This window comes from Lactuca saligna, chromosome 5 (genome assembly GCF_052625555.1).
Source record: "Lactuca saligna cultivar CGN05327 chromosome 5, ASM5262555v1, whole genome shotgun sequence".
Lineage (NCBI taxonomy): Eukaryota > Viridiplantae > Streptophyta > Magnoliopsida > Asterales > Asteraceae > Lactuca > Lactuca saligna.
Window position 1 is genome coordinate 165062419 of NC_136421.1, and position 22257 is coordinate 165084675.

General features: G+C 42.2%; 2 non-coding genes across 2 annotated transcripts; both read right to left on the minus strand.

The window, feature by feature from the left end:
- Nucleotides 1-21224: 21224 nt before the first annotated feature.
- On the minus strand, nucleotides 21225-21306 carry TRNAS-GCU (transfer RNA serine (anticodon GCU)). Its single transcript has one exon. It is a non-coding gene; the product is annotated as a tRNA-Ser (tRNA).
- Nucleotides 21307-21954: 648 nt separating this feature from the next.
- On the minus strand, nucleotides 21955-22027 carry TRNAA-AGC (transfer RNA alanine (anticodon AGC)). Its single transcript has one exon. It is a non-coding gene; the product is annotated as a tRNA-Ala (tRNA).
- Between the last annotated feature and the right edge of the window lie 230 nt (nucleotides 22028-22257).

Consider the following 22257-nt stretch of genomic DNA (forward strand, 5'->3'; position numbering starts at 1 on the left):
CAGTCCTGAATTAACCAGGATACTAGCATTATCTTGTTTGATTCGATGTTAGGTTCTTTGCTCCTAATACAAGCAAGGGTGTTTTATTGTTATGTTTTACTTGTTTTGTTCAGAGTTGTGTTAGTCCCTCTTTTGGTTTATAGTTGTATATCAATGTGTGGTTAGATATGCTAGTTCACTATAAACAGAGCTCTGATACCAATCTGTCACACCCCCGAACCAGACGGTGGAAACGTCCGAGGGCTATTGTGACTTAATTGAATACCATCACAATGAATATACATGAATCATAACATCATTCATCACCATGCATTAAAATATTACAACCATCAGTGTTTACATTCAGTACATTGTTTTAAAACATTACACTTCCAAAACATAAACCGTTCGATATTAATTAAACAAAACATCATGATACCACTGGATACATTTTCTTCGATTTACCTGTTACCTGAGAATACAAGTATTTTGGAAAAACGTCAACATATGATATGTTAGTGAGTTCATAACTAATGTTTGAAAAGTAATGATTTGTGTTATTTTGAAAACCACCAGAAAATCTGATATTTTCTGAAAAGATTATTGTAAGTAAGAAAAAGTGTGAAGATCCGTAAGTATGCTTGTTGATTTCTGTAAGTGTGAATAATTGTTCGACTTTGTATGTATCACAAAGGTGAAAGTGTTGAATTCCCTAGGAAACCCCGATGTTTTCCTAATACATCAATTTATGTGGCTTAGTTAGTATTATTCCGATACGACGTTGTATTCTATAATTCCAGGTGACATTGGATTAATTATGGGTTGTGAGTCTTTATAAGCACGCATTAATGAAAATGACTAGTTTACAACTTTACAAACGATCCCTTAGGCATCGTCCGTACTACTCGCTTAATCCAACCACCCTGACTTCTCATAGCCCCATGTCCGAGGAGAAAAGAGGGTGCGAAGCCCCCATTATTTCCATAAGTTGTTCAAGGCTATCGTGAATGCGAAAGGCACTTGTGTGACAACCCCAAAATCACGGCCAGAAAAGACCGGTTTGTTTATGCTTTGTTTAAAAATCAGAGTAATATTTTGAATAAAAGTGTTGCGGAATTTGTCCCAAAACAAAATATGATAAAGATTTATCAAAAGCATTTCCATAGAAATGTATTTGATTAAAAGACTCGGGATGTCATGTTCGTACAGATCAAAAGCATAAACAGTACAATATAAGCCTTACTACATTATTTCATATCTACAGGCCTATATCCGTAATCCCTCGTCTAAACATCATATCTATGCTCAAGCTCCACTACCTGTAATACATAAAACTGAGTGGGTCAGGCTTGGGAGCCTGGTGAGCACATAGGGTTTTCAACCCACAATAAATAAGTTTATTAACTTCATTAAATTAAACAAACCCGATTACCCGTTCCCGTTATCCTCACATTACGTCCCTAAGCATCTATCATAAGGGACCTATCCTAAGGATTATTATCGGGATGGACACTACTGCTAAGGGGATTCCTCAGCAACAAATGTCCTTAAGGAAACCATGTGGGGAATGGAGTACATCTGGTGAGCACACAGTTCAAATAAACACACAGTTCGAATAAACACCTACAGATTGCGAGCGTGCTAGTGTTCCACTGGACTGTCTAGAATAGTCCATGGTCGTCATCTATACTCCGCTAGATGACTGGATCATCAATAACATCTATAACGAGGCCTCTCATTATTTTATTTTGTCACACAACAATTATTACATCTACCCATGTTTTACCCAACACATTTTGTAGATATAAAATACATATACAGTTTAAATCATTGAAAACATGTATAAAAGGTTCATCCAGCATAGATAGAAAGTATTCAGATAATATGCACACATTGCACGTAATTTATATTAAATACTTCATATCTATGTGTAAGCTGAAAGTACTATGCACTCACTTGAAAGGTGGTGACTCAGCACTCGGACAGCGCTTCGATACTCTCACAATGATTTTCCTTTGATAAAACAACGAATTTTATCGAAAACCGGAACTTAATTGGAGCAGCGTTTCGAAACCAAAAAACTCTTTTTTCTCGGGACTCCGGTAGCCTCGGGGCTTCCTTAGGGTGCTAGGGGTTTTATCTAGGGCTTAGGGGTGGTTTGGGGTTGTAGAGAGAGAAAGAAGTTAGAGAGAGAAGTGATTTTGGTGTGAAAAATGGTGGCAGCCTCGGCCTCCTTTTATAGCCGCGAGGGCCTCGGTCTACGCTGGGCGTAGCTCGGATATGGTTGCCAGCTCGCACCAGCTGGCTCGCACCTTCCCCGGATGGATAAGACACGAAGGTACGCGGGGCATACTCTCCTCGTACGCGAGGCGTAGGGCGAGGGTGGCGTGTCACAATCTGAAGCGAGGACCGTGGGCGCAAGCGACGGCGGGGATCGTGCCACGTCATCTGCTTCGCAACAGATTTTGCAAATTCATGCTTCAACTTTAAAAATTCGCAACTTTCGCATACGAGCTCCGTTTTCGACGTTCTTTATATCCACGCGAAGGTGGGAACATACTCTACAACTTTTATTTAGACTCCGTCGGCTAATTTTGACTCGATTTTTAAATTTTATATTGTTAACGGGCCGGGAAAGGATTGGTCCGTTAAATCCTTGTAACTTCTTCATCCGACATCCGTTTTCGCCCATATTTTTCTCGTTATGCTACTTTTAACGAGATGTTTGATTATCGTTTAGGTCGTGTCGGCTAAAAACCGCTTGATCTAATATTCGAATTTCGGGTTGTGCATTGTTAACTCGAAACTTCAAAAAATCATAGCTTCTTCATACGAAGTGAGATTTGGGCGTTCTTTTTATCGATGTTCTTAGTGTAACATATTCTACGATTTTCGTTTCGATCGTTAAGGCTAAATTTCGCTCTATTGTAAATTTACTATTTACGCTTTCCGGTATCGTGCCGGTTCTGTCGCGAAACTTTGACGGGTCATAACTTCTTCGTTATAACTCGGATTTCGGTGTTCTTTATATCCTCAGAATCCTTGTTTCGACCACTACAACTTTATGTAGAGATATCGGGCTTATCCCATATTTTAATTTTGATGCTTATTTTTATTCTTTGTTAATTATACATTTATAATTAAATAATAAGCACATAAATACACATAATTCACATAATACTCAAATATTTCATCTTTGTTACTTCAAAAAGAGTTACAAGAGTTGACCTAGACTATTACATTGACAAAAATGCTTAGCCCTGAAACCCGGGCGTTACAATTCTCTCCCGCCTAGGATGATTCCGTCTCGGAATCATGCATCAGCAAACAGATGTGGATAGCGACTCATCATGTCATCCTCTGTTTCCCAAGTGAGATTCGGCCCATTCGAATGTTTCCATCAGACTAGCACCAAGTTGACCATCTTGCGTCGTAACTTCTTAGTCTTACGGTTAACATTTGCCTCGGGCTATTCGATCAGCCTTTTGTTCTCATCCATCCTTAACTCCGAGATTGGAATTATGTCGGGAACATCTCCCGTGAATTTCCTCAAATAACATACATGGAAGGTGTTATGAATACCATTGATTTCTTTGAGCAATTCCAGCTTGTAAGCTTGGTTCCCAATCTTCCGAAGAACTTTGAATGGTCCAATAAACCTTGGACTCAACTTTCCTCGTTTCCCAAATCGTCTAAGTCCCTTCCACGGTGAGACTTTAAGCAAAATGGAATCCCCAACTGCAAAAGTTATCGGTCGTCTTTTCTTGTCAGCATAGCTCTTCTAACGATCCTGGGCTGCTAACATTCTTTCCCTAATCACCTTTAACTTCTCAGCAGTTTCATGGACTATCTCGGGGCCCATAAACTGCTTTTCTTCGGCTTCAAGCCAACAAGACGGCGTACGAAACTTCTATCCATACAAGGCTTGATAAGGTGCCATCTTGATGCTCGAGTGAAAACTGTTGTTGTAGGAGAATTCTACCAGAGGTAAGAGCTCCTCCCAATTCCCTTGGAATTCGAGGGTACATGCTCTCAACATATCTTCCAACGTCTGAATCGTTCTTTCGCTCTGACCATTGGTTTGCGGATGGTAAGCAGTACTCAAACATAATTTCGTACCCAATTCCTCTTGCAGACTCCTCCAAAACCTCGACGTGAAACGACTATCACGATCAGATACAATTGTAAGAGGGACACCGTGAAGTCTTACAATTTCCTTCACGTAAGCATTTGCGAGCTTATCCATAGACCACTTCTCGTTGGCTGCTATGAAGTGTGCACTCTTGGTGAAACGATCCACGACTACCCAAATCATGTCGTCTCCGTTCTTCGTTCTGGGCAGTTTAGTCACAAAATCCATGGTGATGTCTTTCCATTTACCCATGGGTACAGGTAAAGGTTCTAAACTCCCATACAGTTTCTGATGTTGTGCCTTAACCCTCGCAAATGTTACGCACTCGGCCACATACTTCGCAACATCGAGCTTCATCGTCGGCCACCAGTAGTAGGGTTTTAGGTCCCTATACATTTTAGTTCTACCGGGATGAATTGATCACATGGTCTTATGTGCTTCTTCCATCAGAAGATCTCTTATTCCTCCCGTCTTAGGTACCCAAACTCGATCTTGGAATACCTTCAGTCCTCGATTGTTTGTACCGAACACTAACGTTCTTCCCAAACGTTCTTCCTTTTGGTCATTCTTCTCTAAGGCTTCTTCTTGAGCTTTCCTGATACTTTCCACAATCGTCGAGACGACTTCAATTCTTAACGCTCTTGGCCTTTTCCTTTCAAGATTGACTTTCCGACTAAGAGCATAAGCAACAATATTTGCTTTACCTGGGTGGTAGAGTATCTCACAGTTGTAGTCCTTGAGAAGTTCTAGCCAGCATCGTTGCCTTATGTTCAACTCCTTCTGATTAAAGAGATACTGGAGACTCTTATGATCAGTGAAGAGCTTGCACTTCGTGCCGTAGAGGTAATGCCTCCATATTTTTAAGGCAAATACTACCGCTGCCAACTCCAAATCATGAGTGGGGTAGTTCTTTTCGTGCTCTTTCAATTGTCGAGATGCGTATGCTATCACCTTTTCTCTTTGGGTCAGAACACAACCTAACCCGACTCCAGATGCATCACTATAAACCGCGAAATCTTCGACTCCATCAGGTATAGAAAGTATTGGTGCTTCATATAACTTCTTCTTTAGTTTCTCGAATGCCTCATCGTGCTTCTCAGTCCATGTATACGTAGCTCCTTTATGAGTCAAAGCTGTTAATGGAGCAGCTATCGAAGAAAAGCCTTGGATAAACTGTCGATAATATCCGACTAATCCTAGAAAGCTTCGAATCTCCGTGGGACTCTTTGGACGTTCCCACTTCATTACAACTTCGATTTTTGCTGGGCCAACCATTATTCCCTCCTGGTTAACCACATGACCCAAGAATTGGACTTCTTGGATCCAAAAATCACATTTGGAGAACTTAGCGTAAAGCTTCTCCTTCCTTAACACTTCCAAAACTTCCCGTAGATGCTTGCCATGCTCCTCTTGGCTTTTTGAGTAGATCAGAATGTCGTCGATGAACACTATCACAGATTTATCAAGGAATGGTTTACAAACCCTGTTCATCAAATCCATGAATGCTGCAGGAGCATTGGTTAGTCCAAACAACATAACCAAGATGTAACAACGCAAATTTCCAAATAAATTTTTCATTTTAAATAAAGTGAGTTCGTTCAACCAATAATATTTATTTCATGTTTCAAAACAAATACATATGTAAAATCCCCAAGATCTCAAATATCAGCAGTGTGTATGCATCATGCCGGCGCCTTCCCACGGTCCTCTCTAGTACCTGAAACACATACATAACAACTTGTAAGCATAAATGCTTAGTGAGTTCCCCAGTATACCACTTACACATATACGCCTTTCCAGGCCCGGACCTTCCGGTCCACAGTACAATGCCTTCCGGCCCATAATATAATTGCCTTCCGGCCCATAAGATAATTGCCTTCCGACCCATAAGATAATTTCCTTCCCGCCCATAAGATAATTGCCTACCGGCCCATAAGATAGTTGCCTTCCGGCCCATAACATGATTGCCTTCCGGCCCTTAAACATATATAACACATAATACATTTACTCTAGCACATATATCACATATATCATATATCATACCTGACCTTCCTGTCACATAATACATTGCCTTCCGGCCCATAGAAACATACATAGCATGCATAGCAACTATTCCTTTCAATTATAGCATATATATAACAAGTAACATATCCGACCTTCCGGTCACACAGTCAAACCCTTCCGGGTACAGTATAGTGAGAAGACTCACCTCGTGGTAATGTAAGCTATCAACTCTTGAAACTACTCGCGCTCGATCCGCCGATCTGCAGACTCCCTATAATACCATATACCCTTATTAATACTCTTATCATTCAAGACAACTGACCCTAAGAATTACATGCAGGTCAACTCTGGTCAACGGTCAACTTGACCGGACTCGTCGAGTGCAAAGGCGACTCGGCGAGTCTAGACGTCCTCCCCAACTTTTCCTGTTGTTCCCCTTTTTACTCGTCGAGCATCCCTCTTGACTCGACTAGGTCCTCGTGGAAGAATCGCGGGGCCACCCCGACTCCACTCGACGAGTTCCAATGAATCCTCAACTACTCGCCGAGTCTGAAGAACAACTCGGCGAGTCCCAGTAAATCTTCAAGCTACTCGCCGAGTCTGATCATTGGACTCGGCGAGTCCATGCCATGCAGTCGATCATCTGCCTCCTGAAATACGCATGGTCCCGAGACATGCACCCATGGGACTTTCTGGACCTCTAAGCATCCTATTGCTGGGGTATAAACGATTGGGTAACAACATAATAATCTATCTAATCCTCAAATGGGTCTCATAAACCCTAGATTCGTGTACAACACCAAAACAACAGAATAATCCGAGTGTTACCTGGAAAACGTGTTCTCTGTGTCCCCAACCTTCAGAGCTCAATCCTCTTGATCCTCCTTTGACCACAACCTTGCCTCTTCTTGCCTAACAACTCCTTCAAGTTTCCACTAGCCTTCACTCCTGCTCCAGATGCCCACAGACGTTTAGGTTATCCTCAATCGGCCAAAAGACGAGAAATGACGGCCCTAAAGACGTTATATACGATCCAGAATCAAACGGCTAGGGTTTCTGCTGAACAGCGTCGACTCGCCGAGTCCCTAATGGACTCGTCGAATCCAGTCGCGAATCTGCGACCAAGTCCGTGGTCCTACTCGGCGAGTCAGGCACCAACTCGCCGAGTCCCCTCCTAAAAATGCCCCAAAAAATAGTTTTAAAGCAATACCTGAAATTCCGGGCTGTTACAACTCTCCCCCACTAGAACTAGACTTCGCCCTCGAAGTCTCACTCTGCGAATAACTCCAGATGTTGCTCCCGCATTTCACGCTCCGGCTCCCAAGTCATCTCTGACCCCTTCCGGTGTTGCCACTGAACCAACACCAGAGGTACCTCCTTGTTCCGCAGAACCTTGATCTTCCGATCCCTGATAGCTACTGGTCTCTCGGCGTAATTCAGGCTCGCATCCACCTGAATATCCTCTAGCGGGACCACCGCCGATTCATCGGCTATACACTTCCTCAACTGTGATACGTGAAAGGTATTGTGGATCTGTCCCAACTCTGCTGGCAACTCCAACCGATAAGCTACCCGACCTACCCTTGCAATTACCCGAAATGGACCTATGAACCGGGGCCCTAACTTGCCCCTCTTTCTGAATCGGATCACTCCCTTCCAAGGAGAAACCTTCAGGAGAACGAAGTCGCCGACCTGGAATTCCAGCTCGGACCGGCATCGGTCCGCATAACTCTTCTGTCGGCTTTGGGCGGTCAATAACCTCTGCCTAACCTGCTGAATCTGCTCTGTCGTCTGGAGTACGATCTCTGTACTTCCCATCACTCTCTGACCCACCTCTCCCCAGCAAATGGGGGTCCGACACCTCCTACCATACAACAACTCAAAAGGTGGCATACCAATGCTCGAATGATGGCTGTTGTTGTAGGAAAACTCTGCCAAGGGTAAATATGCATCCCAGCTACCCCCGAAGTCTAACACACACGCTCGAAGCATGTCCTCCAATGTCTGAATAGTCCGCTCGCTCTGCCCGTTGGTCTGGGGATGGTATGCGGTACTAAAATGCAGTTTAGTACCCAGCTCCTCATGAAATTTCTTCCAGAACCTGGTTGTGAAACGTACATCACGGTCTGAAACAATCGAGATCGGCACTCCATGCCGAGATACTACCTCTCTCACGTATAACTCCGCCAACTTCTCCGCTGATGAACTCTCGCTAATGGCAAGGAAGTGTGCACTCTTCGTCAATCTATCCACAATCACCCAAATTGCATCGACTCCTCTAGCAGTTCTTGGCAATTTGGTGATGAAATCCATAGTAATCTGCTCCCACTTCCACTCAGGAATCTCCAAGGGCTGCAACTTACCATGCGGTCTCTAGTGCTCGGCTTTAACCCTACGGCAAGTCAAACACCTCTCAACGAACCATGCGACGTCTCTCTTCATACAAGGCCACCAATATTCCTTCCTCAAGTCCAAATACATCTTCGTAGCACCGGGATGGATCGAAAATTTCGATCTATGAGCCTCCTCCATCAAAATAATACGCGTACCGCCCACGAATGGTACCCAAATCCGACCCTGAAACGTCAAAAGTCCTCGTCCATCCTTAACGAACTCTGAAATTAACCCAACGACTCTCTCTTTCTTCTGCATTTCGGATCTCACAGCCTCGGCCTGCGCCCCACGAATAGCATCCAATATCGGGGTCATCACTGTCAGTCTCAAACATACGTCTCGCAATGGAGTGCTTTCCGCTCTACGACTCAATGCATCGGCTACCACATTAGCCTTGCCTAGGTGGTATAGGATCTCATAGTCATAATCCTTAACCACGTCCAACCATCTCCTCTGACGCATATTTAGGTTGGGTTGATCCATCAAATACTTCAAACTCTTATGGTCCGTGTATATAGTACAACGAACCCCGTACAGGTAGTGACGCCATATTTTGAGAGCGAACACCACTGCCCCCAACTCTAAATCATGTGTGGGATATCTCGCCTCATGAGGCTTCAGCTGCCTCGACGCATAAGCTATCACATGACCTCTCTGCATCAACACCGCACCCAGTCCCGAAATCGATGCGTCGCAATATACGACAAAATCCTCCATCCCTTCCGGGAGAGCTAATACCGGGGCTTCGCACAGTCTCTAACGAAGTGTCTCGAAGGAAATCTGCTGCTCGGGTCCCCATGAGAATGTCACACCCTTCCGGGTCAATCTGGTGAGCGGTACCGCGATCTTGGAGAAGTCCCTAATAAATCTCCGATAGTACCCCGCCAACCCAAGGAAACTCCTGATCTCGGAAGGTGACTTCGGTGCCTCCCAACTCATCACTGCTTCCACCTTGGCCGGATCGACCAATATCCCTGCCTGATTAACAACATGTCCAAGAAATTGGACCTCCCGGAACCAGAAGTCACATTTGGAGAATTTTGCATATAGCTTCTCCGACCTCAGTACTTCAAGGACCTCCCTCAAATGTCTCTCATGCTGCTCTCTAGTTCGTGAATATACTAGGATGTCGTCGATAAATACAATCACAGACCGATCCAGCATCGGCCTGCATACCCTGTTCATGAGGTCCATGAACACTGCCGGGGCATTGGTGAGCCCGAAAGGCATCACCACGAACTCGTAATGCCCATACCGCGTCCTGAATGCTGTCTTCTGGACGTCCTCATCCCGCACTCTTACCTGATGGTACCCTGATCTCAGATCGATCTTGGAAAACCAAGATGCCCCTTGCAACTGATCGAATAGATCATCGATCCTCGGTAACGGATAGCGGTTCTTGACCGTCACCTTGTTCAACTCCCGGTAATCAATACACATCCGGTGTGAACCATCCTTCTTCTTGACGAATAGAATCGGTGCTCCCCACGGCGAGTTACTCGGCCGAATAAATCCCTTCCCCAGCAACTCCTGGAGTTGCGAGGACAACTCTTTCATCTCTGGAGGTGCAAGACGGTAAGGCACCTTCGCAATAGGCGCAGCCCCCGGAACCAGATCGATACCAAACTCTACTTGCCTCGCAGGAGGTACTCCCGGCAAGTCCTCGGGAAAAACATCTGGAAACTCGCGCACCACTGGAACCTCCTCCACCGTCCTCGGTCTCTCGGAAGTCTCCCGCGTATCCATCACATACGCCACAAAACCTTTACATCCCTGCTGTAGACATTGCCTCGCCCTAGCGGCCGAACAAAAAGCTGATCCCGAACGGGTACCCTCGCCGTACACCGTAAGAACTCCCCCACTAGGGTCTCGTGTAGTCACCAGCTGGCGCTCACAGTCGATGACGGCGCTGAATCGGCTCAACCAGTCCATGCCCACGATGACACAGACATCACCCATCGCAATAGGAATTAGGTCAATCGGGAACGCAACCCCAAAAATCTCTAGCATGCATCCCCGAAGAACTTCCGTAGCACAAACCACCCCCTCGGCCGCTATAGAAACGCTCAGAGGCCGACTTAACGGTTCACGACTAATGCTGATATGCTGACTAAAAGCTAAAGATACAAAGGATCTACTCGCACCCGAATCAAATAACACAAGAGCAGGCATAGAGTTCACAATAAAAGTACCTACACATATATTAACATAAGCATAACATTCCAACTTTAAATAAATATGCGAATTATAGTATACCTGCCACAACATCGGGTGCAGCGCGGACCTCCTCCGCAGTCAGCTGAAAGGCTCTCCCGCGAGCCCTCGGGGCCTCGACCTTCGCCGGTCGTGTCTCGGTAGTCCTGGTAGTAGGTGTAGATCCCTGTCGAAGCTGTGGGCACTCGGCCTTCCGATGGCCTGTCTGGTTGCAATGAAAGCAAACCATAAACCCCTTAGGACAATCCCTGGCAATGTGTCCTTCCTTGCCACACTTGTAGCAACCACCCGCTCTACACTCCCCCTCATGACTCTTGCTGCACTTTCCGCAAGTGCGGCCCTTCGAACCTCCCGTCCTCGAATCAGCGGACTTGAACCGCTTGGCTGACGGCTGAGACTGAGCCGGTCGCCGGTCCACCCGCCGAGACTCGGCCTCCTCCCTGGCCTGGGTCTCCAACTCGATCTCGCGCTTCCTGGCATTCGCCTGAAGCTCAGTGAAAGTACGATAGGTGGAGTTTGACACAAACTCCCAGATATCCCTCCTCAACACGCCCAAGTACCGGCTCATCCGTGACTGCTCTGTAGACACCAACTCGGGGCAGAACATCGCCCTCTCATGAAACTTCCGTGTAACCACCGCAACGGAATCAGTACCCTGCTTAAGGGTCAAGAACTCCTGGATCAATCGTTCCCTCTCCACTGGGGGAACGTACTCGTCCCTGAACATCTCAGTAAACCTCTCCCATGTCACCGCTGAAATCTCCGCCTGAGTGAAGTTCGCCGTCACGAACTTCCACCAATCCTTCGCTCCCAGACGGAGCTGGTTCAAGGCGAACCGTACCCTTAGGTGCTCTGGGCATGAACAAGTGTAGAAGCACCCCTCAATATCGGCGATCCACCTCATTGCAGCAATCGGATCCTGCGTCCCATTGAACTCAGGGGGTTTCGTGTTGCTGAATTCCCGGAATAGCAACGAATCACCCCCTTGCGGCCTAGCAGCGGCCACAGCTGCGGTAGCGGCAGCAACTGCAGCTTCAGTCAGTGCGGCGTACCGCTCCTCAAACTCCTCCATCAGGGCGGTCTTAATGGACCCAAACATCTCCGGGATCTCAGCCCGAACCGCCGCAGCTACCTCCTCCTGAATCATCTGACGAATCTCCTCGTCACTCATACTGCTCGAACTCGCTCCGTGGCGTGTCGTAACCATGATGTCTCTGAAATACAACATAAAATTATCAGAGACTCCATCAAGTACAATTGTACTTGATAACACAACCCTACTCAGTCTCCGATATCCAGGGATTCTTACTTGGGTCTTCCACCGACCCGGTGTCTTCGGCAGTACGGGCCCAATACCACCAATCACACCGTGTCAGTATTCGTCTCAAATCTTCCTCCCCAAACCCCGAATAATGAGTACTCTACTTCTCGTATGCACTATCTACCTGCACGCTACCGAATATCTCATACAAGCAACCTCCCTAGACTAAGGCATCACAAAACAGGCCATTCTAGTCCTATCATGTATACCTAGTCTTCTAACATGCATAACAATTCATAATTCAGTTCATAACATAACATTGTAAGGTATTCTGGGGATCTTTACCGTTCGGGCGCTGGCTGATCGTACACACTGCGTCTTTCTTGTTTACCACTTTACCATTTGTAAAAGTTTATGTATTTATTATTTTTAAAAGATTTTTCCTCAAATCCTCGGTTTGAGTTCAGTTACACCCGAAGGTACACCCGAATCCCTCAAACCAAGGCTCTGATACCAATTGTAACAACGCAAATTTTCAAATAAAATTTTCATTTTAAATAAAGTGAGTTCGTTCAACCAATAATATTTATTTCATGTTTCAAAACAAATACATATGTAAAATCCCCAAGATCTCAAATATCAGCAGTGTGTATGCATCATGCCGGCGCCTTCCCACGGTCCTCGCTAGTACCTGAAACACATACATAACAACTTGTAAGCATAAATGCTTAGTGAGTTCCCCAGTATACCACTTACACATATACGCCTTTCCAGGCCCGGACCTTCCGGTCCACAGTACAATGCCTTCCGGCCCATATGATAATCGCCTTCCGGCCCATAAGATAATTTCCTTCCGGCCCATAAGATGATTGCCTTCCGGCCCATAAGATAATTGCCTACCGGCCCATAAGATAGTTGCCTTCCGGCCCATAACATGATTGCCTTCCGGCCCTTAAACATATATAACACATAATACATTTACTCTAGCACATATATCACATATATCATATATCATACCTGACCTTCCTGTCACATAATACATTGCCTTCCGGCCCATAGAAACATACATAGTATGCATAGCAACTATTCCTTTCAATTATAGCATATATATAACACGTAACATATCCGACCTTCCGGTCACACAGTCAAACCCTTCCGGGTACAGTATAGTGAGAAGACTCACCTCGTGGTAATGTAAGCTATCAACTCTTGAAACTACTCGCGCTCGATCCGCCGATCTGCAGACTCCCTATAATACCATATACCCTTATTAATACTCTTATCATTCAAGACAACTGACCCTAAGAATTACATGCAGGTCAACTCTGGTCAACGGTCAACTTGACCGGACTCGTCGAGTGCAAAGGCGACTCGGCGAGTCTAGACGTCCTCCCCAACTTTTCCTGTTGTTCCTCTTTTTACTCGTCGAGCATCCCTCTTGACTCGACTAGGTCCTCGTGGAAGAATCGCGGGGCCACCCCGACTCCACTCGACGAGTTCCAATGAATCCTCAACTACTCGCCGAGTCTGAAGAACAACTCGGCGAGTCCCAGTAAATCTTCAAGCTACTCGCCGAGTCTGATCATTGGACTCGGCGAGTCCATGCCATGCAGTCGATCATCTGCCTCCTGAAATACGCATGGTCCCGAGACATGACCCATGGGACTTTCTGGACCTCTAAGCATCCTATTGCTGGGGTATAAACGATTGGGTAACAACATAATAATCTATCTAATCCTCAAATGGGTCTCATAAACCCTAGATTCGTGTACAACACCAAAACAACAGAATAATCCGAGTGTTACCTGGAAAACGTGTTCTCTGTGTCCCCAACCTTCAGAACTCAATCCTCTTGATCCTCCTTTGACCACAACCTTGCCTCTTCTTGCCTAACAACTCCTTCAAGTTTCCACTAGCCTTCACTCCTGCTCCAGATGCCCACAGACGTTTAGGTTATCCTCAATCGGCCAAAAGACGAGAAATGACGGCCCTAAAGACGTTATATACGATCCAGAATCAAACGGCTAGGGTTTCTGCTGAACAGCGTCGACTCGCCGAGTCCCTAATGGACTCGTCGAGTCCAGTCGCGAATCTGCGACCAAGTTCGTGGTCCTACTCGGCGAGTCAGGCACCAACTCACCGAGTCCCCTCCTAAAAATGCCCAAAAAAATAGTTTTAAAGCAATACCTGAAATTCCGGGCTGTTACACAAGAACTCGTAGTGTCCATATCGAGTTCTGAAGGCAGTCTTCTCAATATCCTGTTCCCACACCTTCTGCTGATGATATCCTGACCTAAGATCGATCTTTGAGAAGTAGCTCGAACCTTGCAGCTGATCGAATAGGTTGTCAATCCTCGATAATGGATACTTGTTCTACACCGTTGCCTTGTTCAGCTCTCGGTAGTCTATACACATTCTCATGCTTCCGTCCTACTTCTTCACGAATAACACCGGAGCTCCCTAGGGTGATGAACTAGGTCGAATGAAACCGTTGTCCAACAGCTCCTGAAGTTGCGTCATGAGCTCCTTCATCTCCGTCAGTGCTAATCGGTAAGGTGCCTTTGCTATTGGTGTTGTACCTGGTAACAAGTCTATCCGAAACTCCACTTGCCTATCAGGTGGTAATCCGGGAAGATCTTCGGGAAAGACTTCCGGATAATCGCACACAACCGGCATATTCTGCACCACTTTCTTTTCCTTCTTAGCATCGATTACGAATGCCAAGTATGATGCACATCCTTTGGACAAACATTTCATGGCTTTCATCAGGGAGATGATTCCAGAATTCACTCTGCGTTTGTCCCCGTACACCATAAATGATTCCTTTCCGGGTGGGTTTATCCTAACTATCTTCTTTCGGCATAATATCTCAACATCGTTGGCGCTAAGCCAATCCATACCCAAAACAATGTCGAAAGCGTTTAACTCTATGGGTAACAGTTCTTCGTGAAATTCATTTCCGTTTAGGTTAATGACGATGTTCCTAATACGATTACTAATAGGTACGAATTTGCCACTGGCAACTTCTACAATCAGGGCATTATCAAGTTTTTCTACAGGCAATGCTAATTTCCCACCAAATTTATGCGACACGAAAGAGTAGTTGGCTCCGGAATCAAATAGTATATTTGTAGGCAAACCATTTACAAGAAAGGTACCTGAAGCGACGTCTGCTGCCTCCTTCGCAGCCTCGAGCGTCATCTGGAAGGCTCTTGCCTTCGGCTTCGGTGGAATGTTGGGCCTTCCTGCATCTTTCTTCTTTGGGCAATCCTTGGCAATATGCCCTTCTTCACGGCACTCGTAGCACACCTTCTTGTTGGTGGTGCACTCATTGGCATAGTGCCCCGTTTTCCCACACTTGTAGCAGGTTACTTCCTCACCACATTTTCCCGAGTGCTTCTTCTTGCACTTCTCGCACCATTTAAATTCATTTCCTCCTCCGAACTTCTTTGAACCGAACTTGCTCTTATTTTTGTTGGGTTTAGCAGACCCTTCAAATTTCCTCTTCTCGCCAACATCGACTTTGCTGGCAGCTCTTCCCTTAATCATGTCCTCCACAGACTTGGCAGCCCAGATAGCTGCCTCTAGAGTAGGTGCCTGACGCACTGGCACCGCGTACTCCCATGGAAGTCCCTTTGCGTACTTATCAATTTTTGTCAGCTCATCCGGGAAAAGATGCAAGGCAAATTCCATCTTTTCTGTGAAGTTTTTCGTGTATTCATCGATTGACATGCTTCCCTTCTTAAGGGTTAGAAACTGGTTCTCTAACTTGAGCATGTTTTGAGCTGAGCAGTACTTTCGTTTGAATTGCACCAAAAATTCTGCCCATTTCAGTTGCAAGGGCTTGTTGGGGCTTAAAGTCTTCCCCAGGGTATTCCACCAACGTACAGCGGCTCCTCGAAACTGACGCACTGCAAACATGGTCTGTAGCTTCCCTCTACAACCGCATGTCATGAAAGCTAACTCCATTTCTGAGATCCAATCCATGACCCCGATTGGATCTTCCTTTCTCGTGAAAGTCGGTGGCTTGCAAGTCTGAAAATCCTTGTACTTGCATCCATTTCTCTCGAACCCGTCATCTTGGTTGTTTTGTTGAACTATTGGTGGGTTGAATTGACCAACAGTTCCACTGTAGTCTCCTTCCTCAGTCTGCCCTTCGTTCAACTCGGGCTGTTCGATCAGAATAGTAGCTTCCTCTCGATTTTGCTGGAGCAAAAGTCTGGTTTCCTCCATTTAACGATCCAACATCGCCTGGATCATCGCTTGCACTCCGGCCATCGTTACTGGCTCAGCAACGGCTACCACAACTGGTATTTATTCAATTACTGGGGGTTTATTTCGTTCAAGGCTATCGTGAATGCGAAAGGCACTTGGTCCGACTCGCATTTGACTTCTCGACTTTGCTAGCAGTACCAAAGGACCCTTGGGGCCCAACAGCACAATAAGGCTATTGAAAGTCCTTTTACAAGGAATTAGGTCATGTAAGACCCAATAACATGTAAGCGTGTTCCCTTCGGGCCTAAAGATCATGTTATTGGGCTAGCTAGGCCCAACAAGCACGATTTGAAACTTTTGAGCCCAAAGAATGTGTATTGACTTCTCGTATATTACCGCGTGTGTATTGTAGTACCGTTGTATATTGATTTTTGATTCGTTATTGATTCGAGACCGAATCAACTCGTTTGGTAACGACTTTGGTGTTGAAGGTGTATTTACTATCACATTTCGCCAGTAGACGTAGTACTCGTACTTTTATTTAAGGGATCTATTGTTTTAAGAATGTGAGTTTATCTTCTTAAGCCTTTCCTCGGATAAAATTTACACTTTTAACCCTTTGTGTATAAAAGAATTTCCGGTTTAGTCCGTAATCTATTTTTCTTGACACTTTAGTATCAAAACTTATTGGAAAGACATTTTTAGCACAAATTTACTTGAAAAACAGCTTAAGTCCCTCAAAATGAAATTTTCTCGGTTGAAACCCCCATTTTCGCAACTTTTACAATTTTTGCCCAAAATGGAAAATTTTTACATTTTTAGTCCCTTTTTAATTTGAAAACATTTTTGACCTTTGAAATAGTTTTATTACACTAGTAATCCCCTGTTTTTCATAAATGTGCAGTTTCAGCCCCTCTATTTCCGGATTTTCGCAATTTGGGGCTTATTCGGCCGAAAAGCCCATTTTTAGCCCATTAGGTTTAAAATTCACATTTTAAGCCCCTCCAAAGTGGTTTTATTCAGAAAAATTTTCTTAAAAACTTTTTGGACTTGTTTCAACCTCCAGAAATTATGTTTTGTCGTTTTGGGCCCCTTAGTTTTGTATTTTTGACATTTTGGGCCCAAAAATGGGTTTTGTGTCCAAAAATGTTCATCCTAACTAAATAAATCATTTTTATTGACTTGATTAGTGTAGAATGGTATAAGCTATGTTTATTTCATTCTTCATGTTGTATATCTCGGTTTTTAGGTATTTTTAGCTAGCATAATCATCACATAACACATAAAAACCATACATACATGCATAAATTCACACAAGACATACATGAACTCATAGATCTACACATTTGCTTGTATTCTCCCCCACAAAAACTTATAAAACAGAAAATAGGGGGTATGAAGCTCACCTTTGGGTGTGGTTTCGGTTTTTGGAAGAAAATAAGAAGAAAATTCGGCCTTAGTACCCCTCCTTGGAAGATCTCGAACTTAGAGGGTCTATAAGAGAGTGATCATGATTTTTACATGGATTAGAAGGAGATTTTGATAAAACAAAGAACTTATATCATAGATCCAAACTTTATCTTACCTTAGATGAAGAATTTGTGTAAGAATTCCCCTTGAATCCTTCTTAGATCTCGAAATTATGGAGGGGGTATGAGGGAGTTTTCTTGAGAGAAAAATGAGTGAAATGTGTGTGTGTGTGTGTTTGGAATCGACCGAGAATGTGAGAGAGAGAGAGAGAGAGAAAGAGAAGTGCTTGCATGGGAGGATGAGATTGCATGGATGTTTGAAGTGCAAAAGCTTAGATATCCTCCATATAAAAATGAGGTGGCAAACAAAGTCAACCCTTTCCTCTTGGGTTTGTAGTTTGGGTCGAGAAATAGAGAAGAGAGATGGAGATTTGGGCCTTTTATGTTTAAGTCCATAATATGGAGTCCAAGTTAATGGTTTTCGCCCCATTGGCCCTTTTAGGGTAATTCACGGCCCAAATAAATACAAATATGATTCTTATGGCCCATTAGGGCTAATTAGGTTAGTTATGGCCCAATGAGATCCATTAAAGTGTTTTATTTCATTCTAGGCCCAATATGGCCCAAAATATTGAATTAAATGGAAATGGGTCCAATTAGAGCCCATTTAAGAGTTCTAAGCCCAAGATAGCTAAATTGGAAGCTTATTGGTCCTTTGGGCCCATTTAAGAAGTCCTAGTCCAAAAATGGACTTAAACAAGAACATCTAGGGTTTCCAATTGTTTAACGACTATTTGTTTGCATGGGGTGTTTGAATGAAACTTTTGTTGTCATAGGTAAGCATCATACATGCTCTTATGTTTTTGATTCATAATTTGACTTAAGTGTTGTAGTAACAAGGCACAAAATTCCTAATTGTGACATGTTACTTTATAGTTATACAAAACTCCGTTTTTAAAGTACAAGCATAACTTAGTAGATAAATGAGTCTTTTCAATAACAGTCCAAGTAGAACATTAGTAAACTATAATAGGTATAGTTTAGGAGAATGCTATTCATTACTTCTAGTACAATGAAGCACACAAAGAGTCAATACCATAATAGAACATATAGTGAAGAGAATTAAACAATACCGTACAGAGAGAACACACAATTAAGAGAAACAAACAGAACAAACAATTTAGGTTGCTATAGCATGAGAACACACATACAGGATCTAATTATACCAATGAATCACTAACTCATTGTTTTAAACAAAAGGTGATAGTTATATTGGGTATACATGAGCATATACTTTAATGTAGATTACATGGCTTGCAAGAATTTGCAGAGGTCGTGTTTAGTTCCCCTAATCTCCCGATAGGGGGAGCGTATAGTAAGGGTTCTACCCTTCACATTATAACCGTAAAAAAACAAATATGTTTTTAGGTTAATTAGTACATCCGTATGTCATTATAAACGACAACTGTGTACTTACATTTCCCATTACTTTCATAAAGTGACAATACCACTTGAAGGTTGAACTATTTTCAAGCTAAGATAGTTATAAACTAGGGAAAATATACATTTTTACAAACGACAAAGAGGAACAGTCGAGTGTAGCACATAATAGAAGATGCCTTGGTAGAAGGATACGATTAAAAGATAGGACCATAATGCTAGTCTTATGATTCCTTAATGTATACATCACAGGATATATATATATATATATATATATATATATATATATATATATATATATATATATACCAATAGGTTCCGACAGCTAATATGATGTGTGCTCTCCGCTTCATTTCCTGTTCCTCGTTGGGTTGTGGGCTTGGAACGGATTCACCAAATCTGTTATCAACCCGATTATATATATATGTATATATATATATATATATATATATATATATATATATATATATATATATATGTATGTATGTATGCTTAGTATACATTAAGTCATCATAAGGGTACCAGGTATGGGTCAGGTTATAGGACATAGAGCCAAAGCACAATTTTTCTAGTACAAAACATACTTTCCAAAATCAGTACTTTTGGTATTCAAAACTAGAAACTCCCCAGTAAAGGGTTTAATCCATTTTATTAAACTAGTACAATTTAAAAGACCTTAGGTGAGTAACTCTATAAATCCTTAGTTTATACACCATGTTTATATACAAACCTAATACCCAATAGGTAGTTAGATGTGTGCTTTCCGCCTTACTTCTCGTTCCTCGTTGGGTTGTGGGCTTAGGGCAGATTCAATCAATTAACTTTCTATCCGATATTGGATGATATATAGCAGTATAAACTAAGCTATTGTAAAAGTAGTCACTATGGTCACCATTTTACTATAAGAAATATAGGTTTTTTTAAAGAACTTTTCATTAAATATAAAGGAACCATTACAATTAACTCCATGAGTAACAAGTGAATACACCAGGGTTATATATGACAATGATCTAACAACTAATGGGATGTGTGCTATCCGCCTTAACTTCTGTTCCTCGTTGGGTTGTGAGCTTAGGGCAGATGCGCACAATCGTTTGTTTGTTTACTATGAGTCTTATATAACTTGTACCCACTTAGTACCTATAGAAAGGGTTGTAGTGTCATTTTACTTAACTTTCATTCAACTAGGAAATATATTTTCTAGAGGAACATGTGAACTTTTCAAAACAGAACTTACAACTTACACCACTTTTACATAAACATTTTCAACAACATTTTACAGCTTACTCACATCACTAAAATCTTATGAACTCACCAGCTTAATTGTTGATCAACTCTTTCAAATAACTTGTATTCTCAAGAGACTATTAGACAGGTGCTCGTGCTGGGGATTCAAAAGATGAAGCATTATAGCTTTAAGTCTTGTTTTGTTATTTGTGTATGAATTCTATGTTTTGTGAACACACATTGTAAACACTTTTCTTTCGAAATGAAATGGTTGTTCGTTACTTGCTTACCATATACATATCTCGTAATACTAAACATGACGTCCTCCACCCCTGAACGATTCCGCCGTTCCGGTTTTGGGGTGTGACATATTTGATGTATGGATTTGAATGTATTTCTAGGATTTCTATAGATTTTATTATTTTGCTTTTTTTTTCCCCCTTCTAGATTTGGTATCAATGTTACTAGCAGATACTTTGAGTATTTTTTCCTGGTGGGGATAAGGTATTTCTTGTTGGCTGAAAATTTTGATGTGAGATGGTGCTCGAGGAATGGAAGAGATGAATTCTTCAATTTCATAAAATTAATATTAAAATATTTGTGGCCTATGTTAATATTAGTAAATTATAAATAATAAATTAAAATTGAAAATTTTGAAGGTAAAATAGTGTTTTTAAGTCTCATAAGATCAAGAGCACAAGAGAAATCTTAAAAAAAAAAATTAAAAATTAAAAAAAAAAACATAACATAAAGATTAAAAAAAAAAAAAAAAAAAAAAAAAAGTCTATGGATAAACATGCAAATAACCCCTAACCATAAGGACCATTTTTGTAATTTACTCTTAATCTTAATTTATTATTAAAAAACAAGATAAAAGTAAAAATTAAAACGTCGCCTGAGAGATTCGAACTCTCGCGGGGAAACCCCATGTACTTAGCAGGCACACGCCTTAACCACTCGGCCAAAGCGACTTTGTTGTCGGTAATGCAAAGCTAAATTTATTAACCTAGAAGTATATCTCAATGATTAACCTTTTATTGATTTTAACAATTGTGACTTCTGCCTTTGTTGCTCTGTAAGTCTCTTGCTCTCTAAACTCAAACCAAATTGGAACCTTATTCTGAAATTTTACAACTAATTAATAGACCTATATATATATATATATATATATATATATATATATATATATATATATATATATATATATATATATATATATTACAGTTTTCTGCAAACACTAGTTTACAACAAAAATAAATTAAGGAGAGATGGACTTCTTTTTACCTTTATACTAAGACAAATCATGGGTAAATAAACTATATAGGTGTATTCTCATAATTATATCAAATTAGTTATTTTCATTTAATGTCTTTTTTCCTCATTATTTTATCTCGTTGGTTTATGATTATTTATTAATGTTGTCATTTTATTAAAGTTAAACTAAGTTGTCATAACAGCTATACGATTTCTTTTTTTGAATACGTATTTTGAGAGTTGAGACGGCATGTTTATGAAGTTATGGGCGGGTCAAAGGAAGAATGAAGAATTGTTTAAGGACTTGATATGTAACTTTCCAGAACTCCAGGGTTAAAACTTGAAAGAAAAGAAAAAAACCAAAATGGAGATGCGGGGTATCGATCCCCGTACCTCTCGCATGCTAAGCGAGCGCTCTACCATCTGAGCTACATCCCCTTTTTTGATTGTTGATTAATATACCTATATATATTCTATTAACGTATTCGAGTAACAATATATAATTTTTTTGGGATGTTTTTAAAACCGTATCAGTTATACCACTTTATATAAAACTGAAAAACGACGAGTGCTGTATGTTAAGAATAACTAACTATCATTTTGTATCTTATGGTATTTCATGTAAAACCGTATCAGTTATACCACTTTATATAAAACTGAAAAACGAC